Genomic DNA, 27,003 nt, shown 5'->3' on the forward strand with positions numbered 1-27,003 from the left:
AATCTACGAATCATAGATTTGAGGACGAATCGTAAGGTTTGATTCGTAGGTCCAAATTCAAGTTGTAATGAAGGCTATTTGTGATATTTCCCAATTTCGATTCAATGACCCTAGACAAAATTATGGATGAGTTAAGTCCTATATCTACCAAATCCTTTGAAATCCCCTCATTCTAAATCATTCTTCAAAATAATTCTCTGGGGCAAGAACATAATTCTCTCAAGGATTCCTCTCCAAGATTTAAGCTAGCATTTTAGATTTCTCCAACGTTTCTTCTTCAATTCTAAGTGAATTCACTCAAGGTATGTGGGGATTAATCCATGGGTCCCTTTTACCAATGGAGTCCCAATATATCTCTAAGTTTTCCTCAATTTTCAATGGTTTATGAACACTAATTTTGATGAATTGCATTGCGTTATTTCAATTTTATTTTAGATGATTATAATTGATCTTTACCAGAATTTTTTGATATGAATTGCATGATTTTAAATTAAATTAGGAATGCCCATGCATAAATAAATTTTCAAGTTATGATTGTGAGGTTAAAGAAGATTTTCTTGAGTTGATTATAAGCTTAATGATTTTTTAAGGAAAGTTCTATGATTTAAAATTGAGATTATGATTGAATGATGAAGTTATGATGATGATATATTATGATCAAAGAAAGTTATTATGGTGTGATAAGTATAATAATCACACAATCATGTTTAAGATGGTGATAAGGACAATTCTCACTAAAGTTATGGATTTTGATGAATCAATAAAGTTAATCACCTAATCCTAATATCTTTTATAAAGATGGATTGATATGTAGTTACTATCTTTCGCTATTATGTTATGATCACATTTTTATAAGTTTTCATTGGGATATTGACTAAGAACTGAGTGGACTTCTAGGTGGGGTTCGGCCCGGTAATACAGTTAGTTACCCAAGTGAATCCTAGCAGCAACCTAACGTCCAAAACTACATTGCCTGTGTAGGATTGCCTTCATGTCCTAGCTAGCGGATCCACAAATAGTACATTTGAGTTGAGTACCATTATGGAGTATACCCTAGAAAGGTAGCCTCTCCATTTTCAATGAGGGTGAAATCGGATTCCATATTATACCTCGCATATTCTTAAAATGTTTGTTAAAGATTTTATCCCACACAAGTTTAAAGTTAAGCTATGATGTTTTATGATATGCATTGACCATGAGTTTTCATACGTTGATGTTACACCCTGCACTTTTGAACCTTAAAATGTCTTCCTAGTCTTCTTGAAAGTGTCCATGAGATCCCCATTATCCAGACACTATCAAATGATTCTAAGGAGGGGAGGATTTGATATCCTGTAGTAGGGAATGTTGGAAATAGAGTCGTGGGAATCCGAAATGAGTTGTAGGACTCGATTTACCTACGTATGATACTAATTTAGAAGTATTATACACTTGATCTACTTAAGGACATACCAAGCTTACGTAGCAAGGATTACACAGGTTCTTAAAATAAGACGAGATTACGAACCCATGAGGAAGAGAAAAAGATGACACGTGGTGGACTAGGAAGGAGACATGTGGCAGAACCTCAAGCAAGCAGGTGACCCACCTACTTGGGTTCAAGTAGGTGACCCACTTTCTTGGGGGAGGTGGATCCCACTGCTACATGGCAGCACCCTATTGGAAGCATGCATATATGGCACAATAAAGGCTAGAACCATGTCACCCTATGGGGCTAACACATGTCACCTCCAAAGACACCCTATATATGTATGTTAAGTGACTAAGGAATTCATTCCTTACCTTAAAACATAGCCAAAAGCTGAAAACGATTGAGAGCAAAGGAACATAGCTACGGATGGCTCCTTTTCAAGGTAAGTTCCAATTTTCCTCCATGAATTAATTATCTATGGTGTTCATCAACGACATGGAGATGTATATATGTATATTACGATGTCTACGGAATTAATTCTTCAGCTTGGAACTTGAGATAAAGTTAAAAGAACAAAGAGAGAAAATGTTAAGAACTAGTTAACAAACCCATTTTTGGAGGGGACTATTATTAGTAATATTGGTATAACTTCTTGTGTACAGCTTCGTCTCGAATGATTCAATATGTTTTGGAAAGGTATTTCATAGGTATATAACTTTTAGTTAGCCTTTAAAATCCATTTTTGCTTTTTCTTCTCGAAAAAGGGTGATGAAGTATAGAGGAGGTATTGCCCAAATTTTGGTTTTAGAAATCTTACACGGACTGCTGTTGGTATTTTAGGCATATCTTTTTGTACACAATTGATGTAGGGGTGATTCAAAATTGTATGCAACCCTAAGACACATTTATATAACTTTCATGGAGGACATAAATCCTGTTTCCCTCAATTACCCCTTCAAAATGAAGCTATAATACAAGATGGTAAGCTGTCAAGAATTCACGTTTTGATAGTTTTGAGTGAGTTGTTTGGGGTATGTATTGTGTAATGTTGGTGTGAATTGCTTGTATATTGTTGCAGGTTGTTGTTGTTGGTTGGCTGTAGTTACTAGGGGTGTGATTGGAAATTTGTATAGGGCACATTATAGGGGAGGTGCTGCCCAATTTTCATTAACGCCTTAACTAATTAAAGGACTAGTCGAGGAAACGAACAAGGAAATAGATTCCATGAATACTAAGGTACAACTGAAGGTGCTGGAAAGTCCAGAGTGGTTGATATTCGTATTACTTCCATATTGAATAGGTTCAAATGATGACGAGGCGAACATGACAAAGAGTAACTCGTACGAGGTATGTAAAGCTTTCTCTTGGCATGTTTTGGTATAAGTACGTACAACTATCTTTATTTACTTTTGGTAAGTCTTAGACTTAAGTGAATTGTATGTGGAATGCGGGGATAATTCCATTCCCAAAACTCCAGGTATGCCTCATAATCCCTAACTACTGTTAGGTGTTGACACCCCTACAAGAATTGAGCATTGCCTGTTAAGGTTTCTACGTGCTAAAGGGTAGTGTATAGGAAACTATATTTCTTTTATCTTGGTATGTACTTGGTATGAAAATGAGATTATGATGCCATAGTTGTTCATCGAGCCCCAGGATGGGTCGGGTACAAGATATATATATATAATGACCACCTGAAGGAAAGTATAGACTATATAGAGTTTACTCTCTTTCTTTTCTGGCATGTCTTAGTTGTAAGTTAAATATGATGTGAGCTCCGGAGTAACTCCATTCTTAACATCTCCTATTTAATTTTGAATATCAAACTCTGATAGTAGTTGAACCATTTCCCTGGAAACTTCTATATATTAACAAGATACCAAATGTACAGGCTCCAAGTCTTAAAGACCATACGAGACTAAGTGTTTTTGATTCCATAAATGATTTGTCCCTATGTTAATACATGTCTAGGGTCCCCGAGATTACATTTGAGGCAGCCCATAATGGCATTTAGAGGACACTCGAGATGGCTACACCATTACTCGGGTCCTCAGATAAAAGCTTAACTTTCTTATTTTATCAAGTCTCTGATAATGATTTAAATTGTATATAGTTTCTCACTACTCTACTCATGTATACTATAATCCTTCTTTCACCGAGTCTCGGGCCGGGTACGTTATCGTGCATAATTTACTACATTGTCCACTAAGCCCCTCACTAGAGGGCTGGGTATGTATGTATATATATGATGATGTGTTGTAATAAGGAGGTGATGGCACTGGGCCATGATGGTTTTACAGATATGATTCACCGGACCCCTGAAAGGGCCGGCTATATGGTATGATATGAGCTTGCCAACTTTTGTAATTCACAGAGTACAGGTACAGGCTTCTAATTTGATAATTTATTCCCCTGCTTCTTTATTTTGGATATACTTCTAGTTGTGTTATATTGCATTTTACATACTCAGTACATACGTCGTACTGACCACCTTTTCTCAGGGGGCTACATTTCATGCCCGCAGGTACAGATACAGGTTTTGGGAGTCCATCAACTTAGTATTCCGCGCAGCTCAGCTGGAAGAGGCTCCATTGTATTGGAGCCTAGTTTTTGATACTGTCCACTGATGTATAAATATTTTTTGTCTATTCAAGGGTACGACGGGGGCCCTGTCCCGCCATATGTTGTCGTTAATATTTTTAGAGGTCTGCAGACATGTATACGTGGGTTGTGTATTTCAGTTTGATTCAGCGGGGTCTACATGATGTATGCTATATGTTATTATGTTATGGCAGCCTTGTCGTCTTGCATGCCCTTTCATGTTATGACACAAATGAAAAGGGCTATCGGTTTATAAAAATGTTATCGCCCAATGGGGTTCTGTTACTTGATATTATTTTACTTACAGTTCAATTTTACCACAACTAATAGTTAAGTATACGGGGGGTCCAGGTCGGACCCCAGTAGCGGCCTACGGGGTTAGGTTATGACAGATTTCAAATGCCTTTAAGCTTTGCGCATGTTCATTATGATTGGTTATGCATCTTATAGTATACTGTTCGTGTTCCTTTACTTTTTCATGCATATATCACATCTTAGTACCTTCTATGTATAAACACATATTTTTCCTACATTATTTCATAATGTAGGGGAGGACATCGATCATCTGATTCGTGGCTAGAATGCCTTGATATCAAAGATTTAGTGAGTCCTCACACTATTGAGGGCATGACTTTCATTCTCATTTTTTAATTGAATTTTCTTCATATGATTAAGCTGAGCTAGGAGCATGTCCTAAGCCACTATCAAAGATATGACTAGATGCATGATTAGATGCTATGTGATGTAGTATGATGGGACATCTATTGAGATTTCTATCCCTTAGACCCATTCCCTTGATCTTTTACTTCCGCTTATTTTACTATGCTTCTTTTCCTTAAGTATTCAATGTATGCTAAGATGGCTTGGTCGGGGTCCCTAACATCCCGATCGCAATTTCATGTCTTGGCTCTAGTTCGGGTTGTGAAAATATGGTATTAGAGCATAAGATTTAGAAGAGTCTTATGGAGTCTATCATGCTGCGTTAAGTAGAGTTTTATTAATTGGTGTGAAGCACGCAAAATTCTTGAATAGGAGGCTAAGAAGCATATTAGGAAAATGTCACTTCTTTCATGATCTATGTTGTGCGGTATAGCGGTTCTAAATTTTTCCCTCTAATGCTTCTTCTTTGTGATTTTCTGAAAATTTCTCCACAAAGATACCTCACTAGAAGGAATGTGGTTGAAAAGGAGCAACAAGCTTTGAATGATCCCTTGAATAACTAAGTTTCCAATACTAAGTTTCGAGCAGCCTTTCAGGTTCTTGCTCTAGATGTTATGGGTCAAGCTAATTATTAGGTAGTTGCTCCCGTGAACCCAAATGTTGGTACAAGTGTAACATCCCTCAAAAAATCTTACAATTGCCTTAAGAAAGCCTTGGAATTAGGCCGCTCAAGTAATGCATCGTCCTTAATCTTTTTTGGAAAATCCGAGTTCAGAATATCGATTAGGGGGTCAAAACCCGCCGGAAAATAGTTTTGATACATTTTTAGGACCCCGTAGATCAAATAATAGATTTCTCAAGAAATTGCAAAAAATAGAAGGGTCCGCGACAAGTCCATTCGCGGAACTAGTAGGGGTTTTTTGGCCGAGTTAGATTTTTAGTAAGGGCATTTTAGACTAAACCTAAATTGTTAGATAATGAACCTAGACGTGTTTAGAACCTCATTTAACTCTATAAATTTTCCTAAACATCTAATTCTATTTATTGTTCTAAAATTCACCTACTCAAATATTTCTCACTCTACAAAAGACTCTCAAGGACTCCATTGAAGATTTCAAATAAATTCACTCAAGCTCTCCATCAAAAATCTCAAGTTCTTTCAAATTAATTGGTCTTCTTACTTAAGGTATATGGGTATTGATTTATTGATTATTTCATCCATAAAGCCCAATCAATTCCTCAAGATTTTCTATCAAATTAAAGTATGGTATTTTATGAGTTTTATGATATATACTCGTATTGCATGAATTTTTATTCAACAATAGCCACACTCAAAGCTACTGCATCTTCAATTTGCAGCAGGCAACAAGCTTTTTCAAGGCCTTCCTCAACAACTCCAAGGATGCTGGTTGCTACAACTCAATATACTTCCTCTACCTTCATCCTCCTTAGATGATATATGCTCAATCCTGAAGTGGATGCAACCTTCCATTGGAACTTACTTGGTATGACAAGACTAAAAAGGGCAAAGATGAAAAGAATTTTCCCACCCCATGCGACATAAAAGGTTCATATACTTGTTCTTCTTCAATTTAGCTATGTATGGTACGTAGCATAGTTGAATAGGACTAGTGTAGGTTACTTTCTTGTTTTCTCATGGAAGGGGAGAGTCTCCCTCATTTATGCTTTCTTAGTCGATTTGTATCGGGAGGAGTCCTCTCATAGGTTTACTGCTTTCTAGTTATAGTTAGTCTCCTTTTTGTATCGGGGATGAGTTAGCCGACCTTAATAGGTTAGCCGACTTATGAACCACCATAGGATCGGAGGTAAGGTTTATGTCCCCCTCCTTGTATTTTTACTTTATTTATTTATGTTAAGACTTGGGGGTGATGCTCAACCCCTGACTGTGCACGAGAGGTGAGAGCCTCGTGTAGGGTCTGTTCCCATAAAAAAAAGTATGATCCTGAGTCTATTTTAATATAAATTAATTGTTATTGCATTAAATTGAAAAGGTTTTTCATGAATACACCTATTTTGATTTCTAGGGTTCATGATGTAAATTATGAGTATTTTCAATTATACTTCCTAATAATACTATCTACATGAATTATGGATGGGCTAATATAAAGTTTATGATCATGCATGTTTTTGAGTTAATTTCATGATTTTCAAGTCAATTGATCATGCATTCATGTCTTATCCTAATTTCAAGTATAAGCTATGATCATGAATCTCCAAGTATGAATTATTTCTATGTAAGTATGATTCTAATGATGAAAGGACAATTCTTATATTACAAGTATGTTATCAAAATGAGCTACTCTATGATTTTCAAACCTATGATCATGACTATGATATATGAAATTATGATTTCTATGCTATGTATGTATTCCATGGGATTTGATATAGCATCGAATGTGGACTTGAGGTGGGGGCTCAAATTACGGGGTCCCTATATAAAGTCTCTTGTCTCATAACTACGTGCCACCATAGGATTGCCTTTTTGACCTAGATAATAGATCCACATCCAGCATATGCATGACCCGCCTAGCGGGGTCGAGTCTACCTTGGTAAGTATATTTCCCTTCCCTACGATATAGGGTAACATTGGGATTCTATGTTATAGCTCGCATGGTCTTATTGTCAGTTATGGTTCCTATCCAACATATGTATGGTCCTTTTTATATTTTAAATGACTAATCCTATCTTTTACTTTATATGATAGTCTTATGTTTTATTATGCATTGATCCTTCTTAAAGACTACTTATGATTTTTACTACTTCTCCTATCATGCTATTTAAAATGGTCATTTGTACAATCATGGTTTTTTATGCACTTGCATTGCCTCATACTTAGTACATTCCAATGTACTAATACATACTTTTTACCTACATTGTCTCATAATGTAGGGGTTGAGGTTGAAGATCATATTTGTCCATGCGGCTAGTTATGTTTTTCTATCCGGTGATGTTTGTGGTGAATCCTTATTTATGGGGACTATTCATCGAGTTGATTATTATTTCAAAGAATTTTGTTATGTTTTATTTTGAGGGTGAGCTAGGGACATGTCTTAGACCCCGCCTATACTCATGTGTAGAGGCATCTAGTTGGACAAATATTTTAAGTCTATGTTGTCATGTGATATTCTTAAATTTCTATTCATAGTTTAGACTCTCTTATAATGTTTTTCTTTTATGTTACCCTACGTATGCTTATGATATCTACAAAAGGCTTGGTTGGAGACCTTTGGGGTTTTGATCGTTGTGTTACTACTTGGCCCTAGGTTGGGTCGTGGAAAAGTTGGTATCAGAGTACAAGGTTTTTCAAGTGTCCTAGGGTGTCTAACGTGCTGCGTCAAGTAGAGATTTATTCATTGGTGTGAGGCACGCCACACTTATGACTAGGAGGCTATTAGGTATTTTAGAAATTCTCACTTCTTTCATGATCCATGTCGGGCGATAGAGTGGTACTCTAAGCCCTTCCCTCCTAACGATTATTCTTTGCAATTTTCAGAACATGCCTCCGAGAAGACAAATCTATCAAGATAATGGTCCCCTTCCCGATCAAGTATCTAATGAGGATTTTTGGACTGCTATCATTATGTAGCTCGCATAGTGGCCAACCAAGGAGTATTGGCTCCTCCAAATGTGATCATACCATCTTCAAGAGTTAGAGACTTCACAATGATGAACCCTCTCGAGTTCCATGATTTGTAAGAAAATGAGGATCCCCAAGAATTTTTTATGAGGTATATTAGATTATGGATATTAAGGGGATTTCTTCGGAAGAGAAGGCAGAGATGGCGGCCTACCAACTTAGGGGTGTCACTCGAGTGTTGTTTGACCAATGGAAGGCTGAAAGGATTGAAAGAGGCCCTATAGGTTAGGCGGATTTCAAAGTTGATTTTCTTGACCACTTCTTTCCCTTAGAGTTAAGGGAGGCAAACGTGATGGAATTTATCAACTTGAAGAAAAGGAGTATAAATGTGAGGGAGTATGACCTCAACTTTATGAAGTTGTCCAAGTATGCTCCGACTTTGGTATCCGACCCTCGAGCCTAAATGAGTAAGTTTATTTCAGGGGTTTCATATTTGGTTGTTAAAGAATGTAAGACAACCATGTTAGTAAAGGAAATGGATATCTTTAGACTCATTACTCATGCCGAGCAAATTGAAGAGGAAAACCTTAAGGGGGTTCCTAGGATGACTAAGAAGGCCTGGATTGAGAATGGATCATCTTTTGATAACCCTTTAGTGCCTAAGTATCACAAGGATAGGGTTTCTAACCCTATATATCAAGGTGACAATTATAGTAGTCAAGCTTTTCTAGCATGCCAAAAGTGTGAAAGGTACCATCTGGGAGATTGTTTACCCGGTTCAGGTGCATGTTTTGGTTGTGGTGCGAAGGATCATAAGTTGAGTCATTGTACATGGATTCTTAGGAATGATAAGGATAGTCGTAGGTGATCTCAGCCCTACCCTTTTATAGGTCCCCAAAATTTATGTGGTGCTTCACTCGGTAAGTATGAATTCTCTTTTTGAAATGGTAATGATTAGTATGGATGGTTTGCATATATATTGTGCTTATATAAATGGTAGAACTCATTGTGTCAAGTTTCAATTACTAAATGATTCTACTCTATAATACAAGGGTCATAATTCAGTAGTGAAGGGTAGCTTCAGTTCTTGTTTTGAGGCTCTAGTTTGGGGTAAGTGTTTGATCAGAACAGGTACTTGTTTTAGATATGGTAAAAGGGGGCACAAGGTATCCAAATTCTCTAACAAGGGTAGACAAAGATGTCCTCAAGCACAACAAGGTAGCAGCCCATGCCACAATAGGTTTTATGCACTTCAATCTAGGCAAGAGGTTGAGGAGTCTCTCGATGTGATTATGGGTAAGTGTGGAGTTTGACCATGATGTTTATGTTTTAGTTGATGTGGGTGCCATATTATCTTTTATTATTCTTTTCCTTTTTATAAGATTTGATGTATGTCCTGAAATCTTTTTAGAGCCTTTTTTGGTTAATACCCTTATGTGAATCGGTATTTAGGGGTAAGTTGAGTGATACTATTGAGGGTGGTGTTCTTGTTTGAGATGGTTAGGAAATATGATGAGTAGTGCATGAGAAATTTATGGTTGATGAGAAAATAGAGGCTCTCTAATAAGGGGGAGATGGAGTATTTCATTACCAAGGTCAGTTGTGTGTCCCAATGTTGATAGCCTACGAGAAATGATATTGAGTAAAGCTCATAACTCTCGATGGATGAGTTAGGGAAGATTGGGGGAGGAGTGGGTGTTCCATATTATGATAATTATGGTATGTTTGGTCCATTTGAGGTTATAGATATGGAGGATGATCTAGATGATACCGTGTTATTTATAGTAGATAGGTAAGAGTATATTGGTGTTACCTTTGCTAGGAATGAATACCAGTAAGGATAAAGGGATGCTACGGTAGACACAAAAATTATTAAGTGATGTGGACTTCAAGGGAACTATAAAGTGGTTAGAATGGTAGGCTTGAATGTGTGGTTGTAGATATGTGAATGATTGTAGTAGTCTATTGATGACTTCTTATTAAGGGTTTTAAGTGAATGTATTAGAAGTTGTTATAGAACTAGGCTTGAATTTAGTGTTGATGGCATATGGGTGAATGTATGATGCATTGTGCATTTCTTTATTAGGTTTCGTGGTTTGTTGAATACGGGTATTAAGGAGTACTACTCTTGGAAAAAAATTTCCTGTAAAAGGTCTAGGATCCTAAGGTATATTGACAAAATGGCATATGAGTTAGACTGGCCATTTGAGTTGGCTTTGGTTCATCTAGTATTTCATGTGTCAATGTTGAGAAAGTTTGTGGGTGATCCAAATTCTATTGTACCAATAGAGAATGTGAGTATTGAAGAAAATTTGACTTATGAGGAGGTCTTGATTCAGATTTTAGACCGATAAGTGAAAAGGTTAAGGAATAAAGACGTTGTATCTGTCAAAGTATTATAGATGAACCACCAAGTAGAGAGTGCTACGTGGGAACCAGAATCGGACATGATGAAGCGTTATCCATTTCTCTTTCCTTCCACTCAATCCTAAAGGTACAAAGTTATACATGATCAAATCGATTAAACTCCTATGTTCCAGTTCCATATGTCATTCATATGCATGCAAGATCCATGAAAATGATTTTTCTCAAGGACAATGTCGTATGTTAAATATGAAGCTCACATGTGCTATGCATCTTTCAAATTTTCCTCATATTCGTGTTGGGTTGCTAGTCCTTTTTCCATCTCCTTCCTATATTAGTTGAATCTCATTCAAGGATGAATGTTTCCAAGGGGTGATATTGTAACATCCCTCAAAAATGCTCACAAGTGCGTTAAGAATGCCTCGGGATTAGGCCGCTCAAGTAATGCATCATCCTTAATCATTTTGGAAAATCCGAGTTCGGAATATTGATCATGGGATCAAAAACTATGGGAAAATAGTTTTAGTGGATTTTTAGGACTCGTAGAGCGAAATGTATGGCCTGAAAGGGATTATCTGGCCTAGTTGGATTTTTAGTAAGAGCGTTTTATACTTTTTCCAAATTGTTAGCTAATCAACCTAGACATTTTTAGGACATAATTCAACTGTATAAATTAACCTAAACCTCTAATTCTATTCATTCTTCTACAATTCATCTACTCAAATATTTCTCTCTTTACAAAAGACTCTTAAGGACTCCATTGAAGACTTCAAGTAAATTCACTCAAGCTCTCTATCAAAACTCTCAAGTTCTTCCTGTCATGATCCAACCCCATAGGCCGCGACTAGTGCCCGAGTTTGGCACCCATATATATACATATCAACTGTAGTCAAATCGAACTATAAATAAAGTGATACTACTCACAAATATCCCAATGAATTAAAACTTTTTTGTATACGTATGACCTCTTTCATTCGTACCATATCCTAAAAGGGCACGCAAGCTGACAAGGCTTCCATAACACAATAACGTGTATAGAATTACATAATCACAAATAACCCACATACATATGTCTACAGGCCTCTAAGAGTAATAACTGTATCATATGGCGAGACAGGGCCCCCGCCGTACCTCTGAATAAATAAATATGTACATCAAATGACTAGTATCAAAAGTTAGGCTCCAGAATAGTGGAGCATTTCCAATATTGCAGAGTGGAAACCCTAAGCCGGCGAATCTCCAAAATGAACATCTGTACCTGCGGGCATAAAACACAGCCCCCCGGAGAATAGGGGGTCTGTACGATATATGTACTGAGTATGTAAAGCATGGAATGTAATAAGTAAAGTTATTACCATAGCAGAATGTGCAAAAATGAGCAAAGTATCCAGAAAAATCAAAATGCATATCATAACAACAGATAAGGTATGCAAAAAAATATGTGCCATATCCAGCCCCATTATGGGACTCAGTGAACAAATTGTGGTCGCCGCCCCATCACCGGCGCCACAGTACATCATAACTCCAGAGTTGGAATTATCTCTGTAATAGATCATATCATATCATATGGTCATATCAGATCATATAATATCATATGTGTATATGGCACATCATAACTCCACAAATCCCATGTACAGGTCGTACCTGACCCCTCACGTCAGGGCATGACGAACATTGCAGAGAAGTACGCATGATAACAAATCCTGGCTAGGGCTCAATGAAGGAAGTATTGAGGCATCCACGATTGGAGTAGTGAGAAACTATATGCAATTTAAATCATATTTGGGACTCGATGGAATAATCAAAATGAGCTATCATTCAAAATCAAGACAAGAGTCATATCAAGTACCTTTTGAAAGTTACTATGGGTTATATCAAAATAGAACTTTTGGGAATCATATAAACGTATCACGGCATAACAAATATCTTTTGGCAAATGAAGAAGTTGGCCATCCTAGCGGCTCTACGAATAAGAACTTCTTTGGGATCATATAAAAGTCATATACTTGCTTCATAAAAACCATGTCAACAAGGAAGATTAGCTTTACATATTTGTGCCCAAAACATGCCAAGAGATAGAATAAGCTAAATATACTTATGCCGAAGACATGCCAAAAGAAATTCTAAGCCTTACATACTTATGCCAAAAGCATGCCAAAAAAAGGAAACGTTAGCTTTACATACCTTTTATGGATTACTCTTAACACGTTTGCTTCGTCTTCTCTTGGACCTATTTACCATGAAAGAAGTATGAGCATCAACAACCCTCGGCTTTCCAGCGTCTTAAGTTACATACGAGTATTCATAGAACTTATCTCCTCGCTCGCCTTCTTGACTAGTTCCTTAGTTAGTTAAGGAGTTAACGGATATCGGGCAGCACCTCCCCTATAACATGCCCTATCCGAATTTCCAATTAGATACCTAATAACTACAGGCAACCAACAACAACAACCTGCATCTCATACACAACTAAAACATGGAAACACTACATAACATAACCTCCAATTTTAGTCTTTATTTTGCAAAACCTTTAATTGTACGAAATGAGGGGTCATGTAGCTGAAACCAAAAGCCCCCACACCTATTTTAGAATAATTTTAGTCCCTTCAACACACCACCACACACTGAAGTAGCACACCACAAGCACAACACCTTGCTTCGACTACAATTTAACTATAGCGACTCCAATTTAACTTACTTCAAACGTTAAGCATTTCTATGACATTTTTACACTTACATCAGCATAAAAGGTGTTTAATACACCCTATAAAAACATCATAAACTTCAAATTAGAATAAAATACCTTACCTTAGCCTAAATTGGCCCAAATTCGCCAAATCGCACCTCGGAAACTCTTCAAACTTGTAGAAATCGTGTGGACTGCTTGTTATCCATTTGGTGCTTCTACAAGACATGATTTTACATTATTAACACCTTTATATCATGTAAAAACCCTTACCAAAACGTGGGATAAGGTAACCAAGCCACACCTTAACAAACGACTTCCCAAACATGCTGAAAAATTAACTTTAGAAACTCCTTAACATGCTGAAAGTTGCGTACTGTTTGTGTCCCTTATTTGCTTCCCCAAATAGTAATTTTATGTTATTAAACAATGCTATATCACCATAGGATACCTTAAATAATTAATTCATGAAATGAAATCGGAAACCTTACCTTAAATTGATCCAACCCATGGCTGCCCTCTCTTGCCTTCAACGTTTTCCTCTTTTTTTTTCCAAAGAGAACATGCTGAAAATGAAGTATATCTCAGAATAATATACATATATACACCTCCTTAGAACGTGCCATGGGAAACCACTTAGGGGTGACACGTGGAAGCCTCCTAGGGTAACACCTCAGCCCATGCAGCCCCTCACACTCTTCCACGTAGCAGTGGGGTCCACCCCAACCTACTGCATCACCTACTTGACCCTAAGTAGGTGCATCACCTATTTTCTTCGAATAGGCATGTTCTTTCCTTATTTCTCTTTCGTGAGCTAGTAATCTCATCTTATTGTAAGAGCCTATGTAATCCATGCTTCGTAAGCTTGGTACATCCTCAAGTAGCTTTGGTATGTAAGACTTCTAAGTTAGTATCTTACGTAGGTAAATCGAGTCCTACGACTCATTACTTGGCCTTCAATTCCTTCTGGATTCTTATAACTCTATTTCCAACCTTTTCTACTATGGGGTATCACATTCTCCCTTCCTTAAAGTCGTTTGATATTGTCGTAGATTATCCGACTCACATGATAACTTCTAAAAAGATGAAAAAACATTCTGAGCTCAATAGTGTGGGGTGTAACACTACTAAATTAATTAGTCTTCTTAATTAAAGTATATGGGTATTGATTCATGGATTCTTTCATCCATGAAGCCCAATCAATTCTTCAAGATTTTCTATCAAATTAAAGTATGGTATTTTATGGAAGTTTATTTTCGGGAAGTAGTAATTACAACGGAACAGTTATAGCCAATAGAGCTTATTTCAACCTATTCCCTGTGGGTTCGACCTCGAGTCTTATATGGGTAAAATATACATCTAACAATCGTCTAGATCTCTTTTCAGAGGTGTAATTGAGCGTTATCAAAATAATGCCATTTCTGGGGAATACATTTTTCAAATAGTATATTGGTGAGAACTTTAGGTTGTGGTTCTATTTCCTAGTGATACTTTTGGTTTCTTGTTCTTGTTTTTGTAGGGAATAGATAGTGCATGCCAACCACCCAAAGCAAGAGTGAACCACTACTTCCATACGATCTTGAACTACAAAGGTCAATTCAAAAGCTGAATGCACAAAAGCTTGAGGTACAAAGGTAGAGAGAGCTAGCCAAAAATCTAGAAAGGGATGGTGTTGACAACAGGGATGAACTCGATGGAACTTTGCGGGGCATAGATCAATGACTTGTGAACTTTACTCTGGCTGGTGATGATGCTTATAGAAATTGTGCAGGGGATATAAGAGTTGTCTTCTTGCACCACTACCTCAAGGTGTGTAGTTCACTATCACTAGTAATATGCTACAAATGGTGAATTTGAAGGGACTATTTAGTGGAACAGCTAGTGAAGATGCCAACCAATACTTGATGAACTTGAGACTGCGCTGATTTTGAGTTTCTCTGTCTGGGAAAATAATCAAATGGCTGAATGAATTTCCACATGAATCTATCACAACTCGGAGGGACTTGAGAGAGACATATCTAGAAAGGTTCTTCCCATCATCCAAGAAACTGTAAATCAAGGATGAGATTAATGCTCATAAAAAGCGACCTATTGAAGTAGTGCATGCGACTTTACAAAGATTCAGGTAGAAGCTAAAGTAGTGTCCAAATATAAATTTGAGTGACAAGCACTTAAAAGAGATATTCTACATATCTTGCAACTTTGTGACCAAGCCAGTGATAGATGCGACTTGTGGGGGTTTCTTTATGGCTAGGACATTTCAGGAAGCCACAATAATTCTGGATCAGCTCTCTAAGAACAATAGAGCTTGGTGTACTAGAGATGCATATTATTCGAGATTCACCTTTAAGATATCAGCAGAGAAAAAAGTGAAAATAGGAGGAACGTGATCAAGGCATGGCTCACATGATAATGCATATGGACTTATTGACCAAACGCTTGTTAGGTGGAGGACTAGAGAAGGTCAAATCTGTAGATACTGAAGCTGAAATGATTAGCCAGACTTTTATTATGAGGATAAAGCCAAGTTTCTAAATAGCAGGGGTTTTTTGGACATACAAAAAGCCAAGTTTCTAAATAGCATGGGGTTTCCAGACATACAACTCTGGGAACCAAGGTTGGAACTTTTAAAGAGAAAACTATTATGATGGAATCAAAAATCATGATCAAGGAGGGTGGCAGAACAAAGACAACTTCAAGAATGATAAGAAATGGGTGTCTGTGCCACCTATGAACTGAGGGTGAGCCGAAAACAATAATGGTGGTTCTAAGCTGGAAGAGATAATGGCGACAGTCCTACAAAAATTTGAGGCAACTTAGTCTAGAGTAAGAGATATTGGAGGCGACAAGTCTAATATCAGCCAGTTGATGGATTCATACTCTACCTCTATCAAGCAATTGGAGCATCAGATGGGCCATTTGTCAGCAATATTTAATTAGAGGAAGACTGGTACTTTTCCTAGTGACATGGTACAAAATCCTAAAAAAGATGGGCAATGCATGGTAATGACAACGAGGAGTAGGAAGGTACTTTCTAACACTATTATTGCAGGCACTAAGCAGACTAAGGATGCAACTTCTGAGACTGATGGGTAGGCCAGATATAATGAAGATAAGGTAGCTTTGTTTGATGAAAATGATGATGGTGATGAGATAGTATTAGAGCAGAAACAGATTGAAGATAATTGTGGCATGTAACAAACAGAAGCAGAGAGACCTCACTCTTTGCCACCTGTTTGCAAGAGACCATATCCATTCCGACATAGATTAAAGAAAAAGGTCGAGGATGGAAAGTTTCTAAAATTTCTTTTAATTCTTAAGGAAATATCAGTTAACATCCCATTAGTAGAAGTACTAGATCAAATGGCAAGTTATGTCAAATTCATAAAGGATTTAGTTATGAAGAAGAAGATGATTTATGTTGAGCCAGACGACAACTTACATCACTGTAGTGCCATTGCTACAAGTTCATTGATGGAAAAGGAGGAAGATCTGGGTGCATTCATCATACCTTGTACCATTGGTGCTTTCATTTTTGCAAGGGTTTTATGTGACCTGGGGGCTAACATAAATTTAATGATGCTCGTCATCTACAAACACTCTGGCTTGGGTTCCCCCAAACAAACTTCTATGCGGCTTTGAATGGTGTATAGGTCTGTGAAATGCCTAGCTGGAATTTTTTGTGATAGGTTGGTATGAGTGGGCAGGTTTATATTTCCAACTATTTTTTTCATATTAGATCACTAGGTTGATTTTGAGGTTCCTATCATCCCAAGGAGACTATTTTTGGCGATTGGCAGAGCATTGGTAGCTGTGGAGCATGAAGAACTCACATTAAGACTTAACGATAAAGAGGTTAAGTTCAATATATGTGCCTCCATGAAACAGCCAACGGATATGATCGTGATGTTTCTACTCGATATTAAGGTAGAAAGTGTTATTGATATATCTACTGAGGAAAGGCTTGGTGTTGAATCTTTAGCAACTGTAATCATAAATTTTGACGGTGATGGTATTGAGGGGTACGATGAATCTTTATATGCTTTGGAGGGTATGGGTTCACACTCATATGCTCCCAAGAAACTTGACCGTGACATAAAGATGAGGCCGACTCCACCTGCTAACCCATCCATAAAGGAGCCACCTGTACTTAAGCTCAAAGAATTGCCAGTATATTTAAAGTACGTATTTCTTGGTGAGCATAGAACTATTTTGGTCATTATTGTTGTAGATTTCAGTGAATAACATATTACAACACTGGTGGAGGTATTGGAGTGGTATAAGAAAGCCATTGGGTGGACTATTTCTAATATCATAGATATTCCTCCTAGCATTTGCACTCAGAAAATTCAGTTGGAGGATGATTACATTCCCAGTATTAAACACTAGCGGAGATTAAACCCACATATGCAAGAGGTGGTAAAAGAGGAAATAATTAGGTGGTTAGATGTAGGTATGGTCTATCACATATTTAACAGAAATGGGAGAGTCCTATTCAATATGTCCCTATGAAGGGAGGTATACAGTTGTCGCAAATGATAAGAATGAGTTGGTCCTACTTAGTCTAGTCACTGGATGGCGAGTCTGCATTGACTAAAGAAAGCTTAACAAATGGACTTTGAAGAATCATTTTCCAATGCCCTTCATGAACCAAATGTTAGATAGATTGGAAGTCAGAGGTTGGTACTGTTTTCTTGATGGGTACTTTGCCTACAAATAGATATCAATAGCACCTGAGGACCAGGAGAAGACCACCTTCACATATCAGTATGGCACCCTTGCGTTCAAGCACATGCCATTTGGACTATGTAATGCTCTTTCCACATTCAAGCGCTGCATGATGTCTATATCCTCTGACTTGGTGGAGGAAACTATTGAGTTATTTATGGATGATTTTTCAATTGTAGGTGATACATTTAATGACAATTTATTAAATTATAGCAGGCAATTTGCAGAGATGTAAAAAGGCTAACCTAGTTTTGAACTAAGAAAAATGCCACTACAATGTCAAAGAGGGTATTATGCTAGGTCATAAGATTTGTGAAAAAAGGTTAGAGGTAGATAGGACAAAGATAGAGGTGATTGAGAAATTGCCTCCTCTTATCTTTGTAAGGGTGTTCGTAGCTTCCTGGGACATTTAGGTTTTTATAACTGTTTTATCAAGGATTTCTCTAAAATTACACTTCCTTTGTGCAAGTTATTAGAGAAGGGGATAAAGTTTTACTTCGATGAGGCATGCATGAAAGCGTTTGAGTCCTTGAAGGAGAAGTTGATCTCAGCCCCAGTAATTGTTGCTCCTAATTGGTATGCCCCATTTGAGATTATGTATAATTCTAGCATTGTTGCTTTGGGGTTGTCCTAGGGCAGAAGTGCAACAAACTTTGTCATCCCATATACTAAGCTAGAAAAGCGCTAAACGCAGCCCAGAAGAATTACACTGTCACCGAGCAGGAGCTGTTGGCAGTAGTGTACGTATTTGAAAAATTCATAGTGGTACCAAAGTAATTGTGCACACAAACCATGCAGCCTTGCCATATTTTTAGACCAAGAAGGATGCTAAGCCAAGGTTGATTAGATGGGTCCTGTTCTATAGGAATTGGATTTTGAAGTGAAAGATAGTAAAAAGAGTGAAAATCAGGTAGCTGACCACTTGTTCAAGATGAAAGATAAAAATAGAGGTAAGGTTGAGCTTGAAATTTATGATTCCTTCCTAGATGAATAGGTTTTAACTTTCACTCTTGATCTCATTCCTTGGTTTGTTGATTAAGCTAACTATCTTATTAGTGATCTTATGACTGAAGATCTTAGTTTCCACTAGTGAAAGAAGTTTTTGCATGATATTCGCAGGTAATTCTGGGATGAGCCATACCTATTCATGATGTGTGCTGACAGTTTCATAAGGAGGTACATCCCAGCGGCAGAGAGGTTGAGCATTATAGAGGCCTGTCACTTATCACAGGTAGGTGGACACCACAGTGGGAGCCGGACAGTGCAAAAGATACTGCAATGTGGATACTACTAGCCTACTATGTATAAAGATGCATATGACTTAGTGAAGCAATGTGACCAGTGTCAAAGGCAAGGGAACATATCTAGGTTTCATGAGCTACCTCTGACACCAATCCTGGAGGTGGAGTTATTTGATGTATTGGCCATCCATTTCAGGGGCTATTTGTGAGTTCATATGGGATGAAGCACATTCTTGTGGCTGTTGATTATGTCTCCAAATGGGTGGAAGTTGTCGCCTTAACAAATAATGAGAGCAAAAGTGTTCCTAGTTTTCTGCGAATAAACATCTTTTCCAAGTTTGGGACTCCTAGGGCTATAATTAGGGATGGAGGCTCCCATTTCTACAATAAGAACTTTCAAAATCTACTGGAGAAATACGGTGAGCGACAACACAAGATACCTAGGTTGAGTTATTGAACTGAGAAATCAAAGAGATTCTAGCGAAGTCAGTAAATGCCAACAAACTTAATTGGGCAAGGAAGCTTGATGATGCTCTATGGGCGTATCGGACATCTTTCAAAACACCCATTGGTATGTCCCCACAACAATTAGTACTTGGAAAGGCTTGTCATTTGCCCGTAGAGTTGGAAAATAAGGCGTTATGGTCTTTGAAAAAATTGAACTTAAATTGGAGTGAAGCTGCGCATATGAGGCTAGATCAAATAAATGAAATGGATGAGTTTCGTTTGCGTGCATATGAAAGTGTTTATCTGTCACGACCCAAGCCTAGGGCCTAGACGTGACATGGCGAATGAGGAATCCGAAAGTACCTCAAACAAGCCTCCTAGCATTCTTTTAGCCTTTCATAGGTAATGATGATAAATAAAAAAGCGAAAATCATAATAGTAAATCTTACACTTACATATGTCCAACAATACCTCTAACTATTAGATTTAATGGGGCTAAGACAAGTCCCTAGCTCACCCTTAATCATAATAGAAGAAATGCCATAGTAAAATATCTCAACATATCATAAGCTAGAAAGATAAAGGAGTATTGTTCCCGGAACATGGAAACTCACCAAAAGTAGTCTTCAACAAATCTAAACTAGCCACGTAGAGGAGAACGAGGAGGAGCATTGGTCCCTACATGGTGATATCATGTTGGGAAAAGAGTATGCGTTATTACTTTGAATATACTAAGTATGTAAGGATGCATGAACATTGAGGAAACATTATAACATTTATGTAATATAGAACATAATGTAATGCATGCATAATAAATCATATAGATATCCTTTAATACATTCATTTTGTGGGAAAATAACCATAACCGACATTTAAGACCATGCGAGCTATTACATGGAATCCAATATAACCCCCTACATTGGCCGGGGAGACTACTTACCAGGTAGAACTCCGTCAACTTCATTCATTTCTTTAACTTTAACTTTAAGGGCTATTTATGGATCCATTAGCCTAAGCCTACAAGGGATCCTAGGTTGGCACATAGTTAATGAGACAAGGGGTTGCTACTAGGATTCCCTTACCGAATCCCACCTCAATGACCCATTCGGTACTAAGTCAATCCCACGGAATAGTTTAATACTTCAAAATAGTCATAGCATATAGCTTGAGAATTCAAACATCATATTTGGTAGAATAGCTCATTAAAACATTTGGTAATTCAAATATGCAAGAATTGTCCTTATTGCATAAAGAATATATTATTCATATCATTTTATTATTTTTCTATTTCATAAGACTCCCTTTTGATTATAGACATTGCTTTCATAAATATTCATTTGGTGTCAAAGCTTTCAAGTCAAACTGTATTAAAAAAATTGTAAAATTTGGTGGGTTCAAATCACTTCAACTTGCAAACATGTATGTAAATAAATATACAGAAATACTTTGAGATCTATTAATTAAAATTCATGCTTTAAACAACCCACCATTAATTTCAAAAACCTTTAAAGAGATAAATAAAGAAATTACTTGCAAACCATCCATTCATACATATGAAATTATGTTACATCAAAATACACCAATAATCATTAGTTTAACCATGATTAATGCTATTAAGTAAAAATAAGAATTACACATACGAAAATATTACTGGAAATCAAGAGACTTAATTGAAAGAATTTTTGGACTACATGGGTGGAAGAACCCATTGATAAACACACACATAATTTAGAGTAAATTTTAAAGAAAATAAATATAATTTATCATATAATCAAAATAATTTAGGCATGAGAGTAGAAGGAATACTCTCATTGAAGCTTTACATACCTGGAATCCGAAGCTTTAGTTGGAACCAAAAGACTTAATGAACACTCTTGAGTCCTAGCTTTTCTCACCTACGAAACGGTTTGTGTACTACCCGAAGTATATGAATCACCGGAATAGTATTTCTTCACTACTAAGAACTAAAATATATTTGAGAATGAGTAAAAAAGTATATAGAGAGAAGAGTTGCTTGAGAAAGCTTGATGAATAAAATGAGTAAATAAGGTAGGTATTTATCGGTGTGGAGGAGGGACCTAACAATAAATAAAGTAATTATAAAAAAAAAAATTGAAAATTTAATGGAAAATTGCGATGTCATGGGTGATGTTAAATGGAGGACAATTGATGTCATGAGTGATGTCAAATGTATCTAGATCTTTCCATGGTAGGTGAGATGAGTTTTTTTTTAACAGAATACTCTTTTTCAGAGCTTTGTTTGAATAAGATAAATTCCTTATTAAGATTTGGTATCTCATAAGAATTCTAGATATAGAAGTCTAGTTTCATATGGTTCAAGAATCAACCTATTTGGATAATCCTACAGTGAGATGATTTTTCTTCTATAAACACTCCATTCCGTCACAACATCCTGTCTTACAATAATTAATTTATTTGACCTACTTACCCTCCGAAACATAAAATATGGTCTTCACAAAAGTTTTAGATAATGATCTTGTGGTTACTCAGAAATTGAATCACACAAGTTGGACAATACTATGAAAAGTTATGTCCAAAATACAGAGGCTATATTATTTTTAGGCGAGAATTGAAATATCGTATACAACATTTTTAGGGGATGTTACATTATCTCCCCCTTGGAAACATTCTTCCTCAAATGAGGAAAGAATTAGCTTGGGTAGAGTAGAGTGTAAACCAACAACCCATCATTAATGCAATAGTTTAATTTAAACATCGTTTAAAACATATTTCATAATTTTTCAAGCATATGAAAAGAAAAGTTTAGATGTAAAGATTTCAAGTAATTGAGCAAGGAAAACTTAATACCTTAGGTTTGGATAGAGGGCAAAAGATGAGGGTATAGATTAATCATATCTTCTTCCACTTCCCATGTTGCACTTTCTATTTGTTGATTCCTCCAAAGGACTTTAATAGATGCAACTTCTTTGTTCCTCAACCTCTTAACTTGCCTGTCCAAAATTTCCACAGGAACTTTTTCATAGGTCAAGTTTTCTTCAATATTCACTACTTCTATAGGTAATTCCAACTCATAGGCAACCTTGCCAACAGGTCTCACGATTCTATAAGGCCCTACATACCTAGGGCTCAATTTCCCCTTTTTACCAAATCGAACCACACCCTTCATGGGTGAAACCTTTAGATACACCCAATTGTCCACATTAAACTCAAAATCCCTTCTTCTAGTGTCAGAATAGGACTTTTGACGACTTTGATCTGCCTTCAACCTTTCTCTAATGATCTTCACCTTCTCTAAAGCATCAACTACCAAATCAAGGCCCAACAAGGTCATTTTGCCTACCTCAAACCAACCAACCGGTGATCTACATCATCTCCCATACAAAGCCTCAAACGGCGCCATCTCAATACTTGAGTGGTAACTATTATTATAGGCAAACTCGATGAGCGGTAGATGGTCATCCCAATTTTCTTTAAACTCTAACACAAAAGCCCTTAACATATCCTCTAGAATTTGAATCGTCCTTTCTGCTTGCCCATCCATTTGAGGATGGAATGCTCTGCTCAATTTTATGTTAGTACCGAGGCCTTTTTAAAATAATCTCCAGAAGTGAGAAGTAAATTGGGTACCACAATTCGAAATAATGGATAACGGTACACCATGCAACCTCACCAACTCTCGAATATACAACTTGGCATAGTCTTCGGCACTATAGGAAGTTTTAACCGGTAGGAAGTGAGCTGACTTAGTCATTCTATCAACAATTACCCAAATCAACTCATGACGCTTTTGGGTATGAGGCAAACCCACTACAAAATGTATATTTACATCTTCCTACTTCCAAGTAGGGATTTCAATGTCTTGGGCTAGGCCACCCGGCCTTTGATGTTCAGCCTTCACTTGTTGGCAATTCGTACATTCGGACAAAAACCTTGCTATGTCTTTCTTCATGCCACCCCACCAATACAACTCCTTTAAGTCTTGGTACATTTTCATTGAACCAGGATAAATAGACTATGTAGAATTATGAGCCTCCATCATGATCAAACTCCTTAGGCCATCAACATTTGGAACATATATCTGACCTTGATAGTATAGAACCCCATCTCCCCCTTAGGAAAAGACCTTTATCCTCTTTTACTTTACCAACTTCTTTAACTCGATAAACATTGGGTCAAGATCTTTCTTTGATTTAACATCCACCACCTATAAGAATTCAGACTTATTTTGAACAACCATACCACCATCGTTAGTACCACACAACTTCACCCTTAATCTAGCCAACCGGTGAACATCTTTCACTAATTCCCTCTTCCTTTCATCTACATGGGCCACACTCCCCATAGAGACTCTACTAAGTGCATCAGCAACCACATTGGCTTTACCCGGATGATAGTGCACACTTATGTCATAGTCCTTAAGGAGTTGTAGCCACCTCCTTTGCCTTAGATTAAGGTCCTTTTGGGTGAACACATATTGAAGACTTTTATGATCAGTATATACATCTACATGTACCCCATATAGGTAATACCTCCAAATCTTCAGAGCAAAAACAACGGCTGCCAATTCAAGGTCATGGGTAGGGTAGTTACGCTCATGCACCTTTAATTGCCTAGAAGCATAGGTTATGACCTTGCCTTTTTGCATTAACACACAACCTAAATAAATCATTGAAGCATCACAATAAACTACAAACCCTTCTAATCCTTCTTGGAGAGTCAAAATAGGAGCGGAGGTAAGTCGATCTTTTAAGGTCTGGAAACTCTTCTCACACTCATCTGTCTATATGAATTTGGATTTCTTTTGGGTCAATTTATTCATAGGAGATGAGATGGAAGAAAAACTTTTGACAAACCTCCTATACTACCCGGCTAGAACCAAGAAGCTCATAATGTCTGAAGGAGATAATGGTCTAGGCCAATTTTTGACTGCCTCTATTTTCTTAGGATCAACCTTGATCCCATCACCGGATACTACGTGACCAATAAATGCCACCTTATTTAACCAAAATTCACACTTACTAAATTTTGTAAATAATTGCCTATCCTTCAACGTTTGAAGCACAACTCTCAAGTGATTTTTATGTTCTTCCTTACCCCGAGAGTAAATAAAAATATCATCAATGAAGACCACCACAAAGGTATCAATGTAAGGTTTGAACACGCTATTCATCAAGTCCATGAACACCACCGGTGCATTCGTCAACCAAAACTCATCACCACAAACTCAAAGTGGCCATACCTTGTTCGGAAGACTATTTTTGGAATGTCACACTCCCTCACCCGTAGTTGGTGATAGCCGGACTAAAGGTCGATCTTGGAGAAGTGACTTGCCCCTTGCAATTGATCAAACAAGTCATCTATTCTAGGGAGTGGGTACGTGTTCTTAATGGTCATCTTATTTAATTGCTGGTAGTCTATGCACATTCGAAGAGATCCATCTTTCTTTCTCACAAATAACACAGAAGCATGCCATGGTGAAATACCTGGTCTTATGAACCCTTTCTCTAAATAGTGCTTTAATTAATCTTTTAACTCTTTCAATTCTTCTGGGGTCATGCGCTAAGGAGGAATAGATATAGGTTGGATATCGGGGTGGAGATCGATACCAAAATCAACTTCCCTTTTGGGAGGGACACCGGGAAGGTCATTAAGAAAGACATTGGGGAATTCATTGACTATAGAAACCGACTCAAGAGTAGGACTTTTGGAGTTGACATCCCTAACCCTCACAATATGGTAAATATATCCCTTAGAAATCATTTTGTGGGCCTTAACATAAGAAATAAACTATCCCTTCACCACTAAATCATGACCCTGCCATTTAATAACAGGCTCATTTGGAATTTAGAACTTGACTCGATAATTTCTACAATCTATGGAGGCATAAGATGCATGTAACCAATCTATCTCAAGAATGACATCGAAATCTATCATGTCAAGCTCAATAAGATCACAAGGAATAACTTCATGCAAGATAGACACAAGGCAACCCCTATAGACCTTTCTAGCAATAACTGACTCACTAATGGGGGTAGACACCGAATAGGGCTCTAATAACATTTCAGGTAAAATATCAAATCTATTAGAAAGGAATGGAGTAACAAAATATAAATTTGCACCTGGATCTAATAGTGCATACACATTAATAGAAAAGACCTTTAACATACCGGTAATGATATTGGGTGCACCCTCAACCTCTTATCTTCCATGTAAGGCGTAAAATTGGTTGGTGCGTTGGACAACTCCTTGGACTTGTTGACCATGAGCAATTTGACCTTTAGGCCTACCACCATCATCTCTACAATCCTTAGCATGGTGGCCCAGCTTGCCACACTTAAAGCATGCATTGGAGCTGGATAAACATTATCCTTTGCGAGTCCTTCCACACTTCTTGCAAGTGGGAAAGGTTTGAGTAGCAACATTCTCTCTTAGTACCATTGGTTTACCACCCTTGTGCTTGTTGAACCTTGGAGAAGGAGTATTGGTGGAACCTTGTCCCATAAATCGTTGCCCACCTTGGCCTTTGCCATTGTTTCCATAATCAGACCTTTAAAGGTTAAACCCTCCACCATCTACTCTACCCTTTTTGAACCTCCTTGATCTCTCTCTAAGCTTCTCTTCTTCAATTTGTTCTGCGTAAGTCAATAACCAAGAGATATCCATCTCCTAAACCAATATGGCCATTTTGTACTCCTTGGACATCAAGCTTGAAACACCAGAAATAAACTTGCTCATCCTAGATCTTGGTTCAGAGATGATGAAGGGAGAATACTTTGACAACTTAGTGAATTTTAGAGAATACTCTCTCACGCTCATACTCTATTGACGGATGTTGACGAACTCTTGGATTTTGGCCTCCCTTAGCTCCAATGGGAAGAAGCGGTCTAGAAAGACACCTTTGAACTCTTTCCATCCTATCGGCCCTATTTCTTCATCCCTCTCAAAAACCCATTATTCGTACAACACTCGAGACACATCTTTAAGTTGATAGGCTACTAGATCGGCTTTCTCATTTGGTTACACACCCATGATAGCCACAATCTGATACACCTCATTAATGAACTCCATAGGGTCCTCATATAGTTTAGGACCATCGAACTCAGGCGGATTCATCCTTTGGAAATCCCGAATCCTAGAGGCTGTATTTTGCATTTGGGGAGGAGGAACACCTAGATTCCCTTGGTTGGCTACGACTTGAGCTAACAAAGTAATAAAACTGCGAAACTCGCCATGGGTTACCCCATCCTCATGATGTTAGGCATTGGGAACCAGAGGAGTTTGGTCC

Source organism: Solanum dulcamara, chromosome 5 (assembly GCF_947179165.1).
Source record: "Solanum dulcamara chromosome 5, daSolDulc1.2, whole genome shotgun sequence".
Classification (NCBI taxonomy): Eukaryota; Viridiplantae; Streptophyta; class Magnoliopsida; order Solanales; family Solanaceae; genus Solanum; species Solanum dulcamara.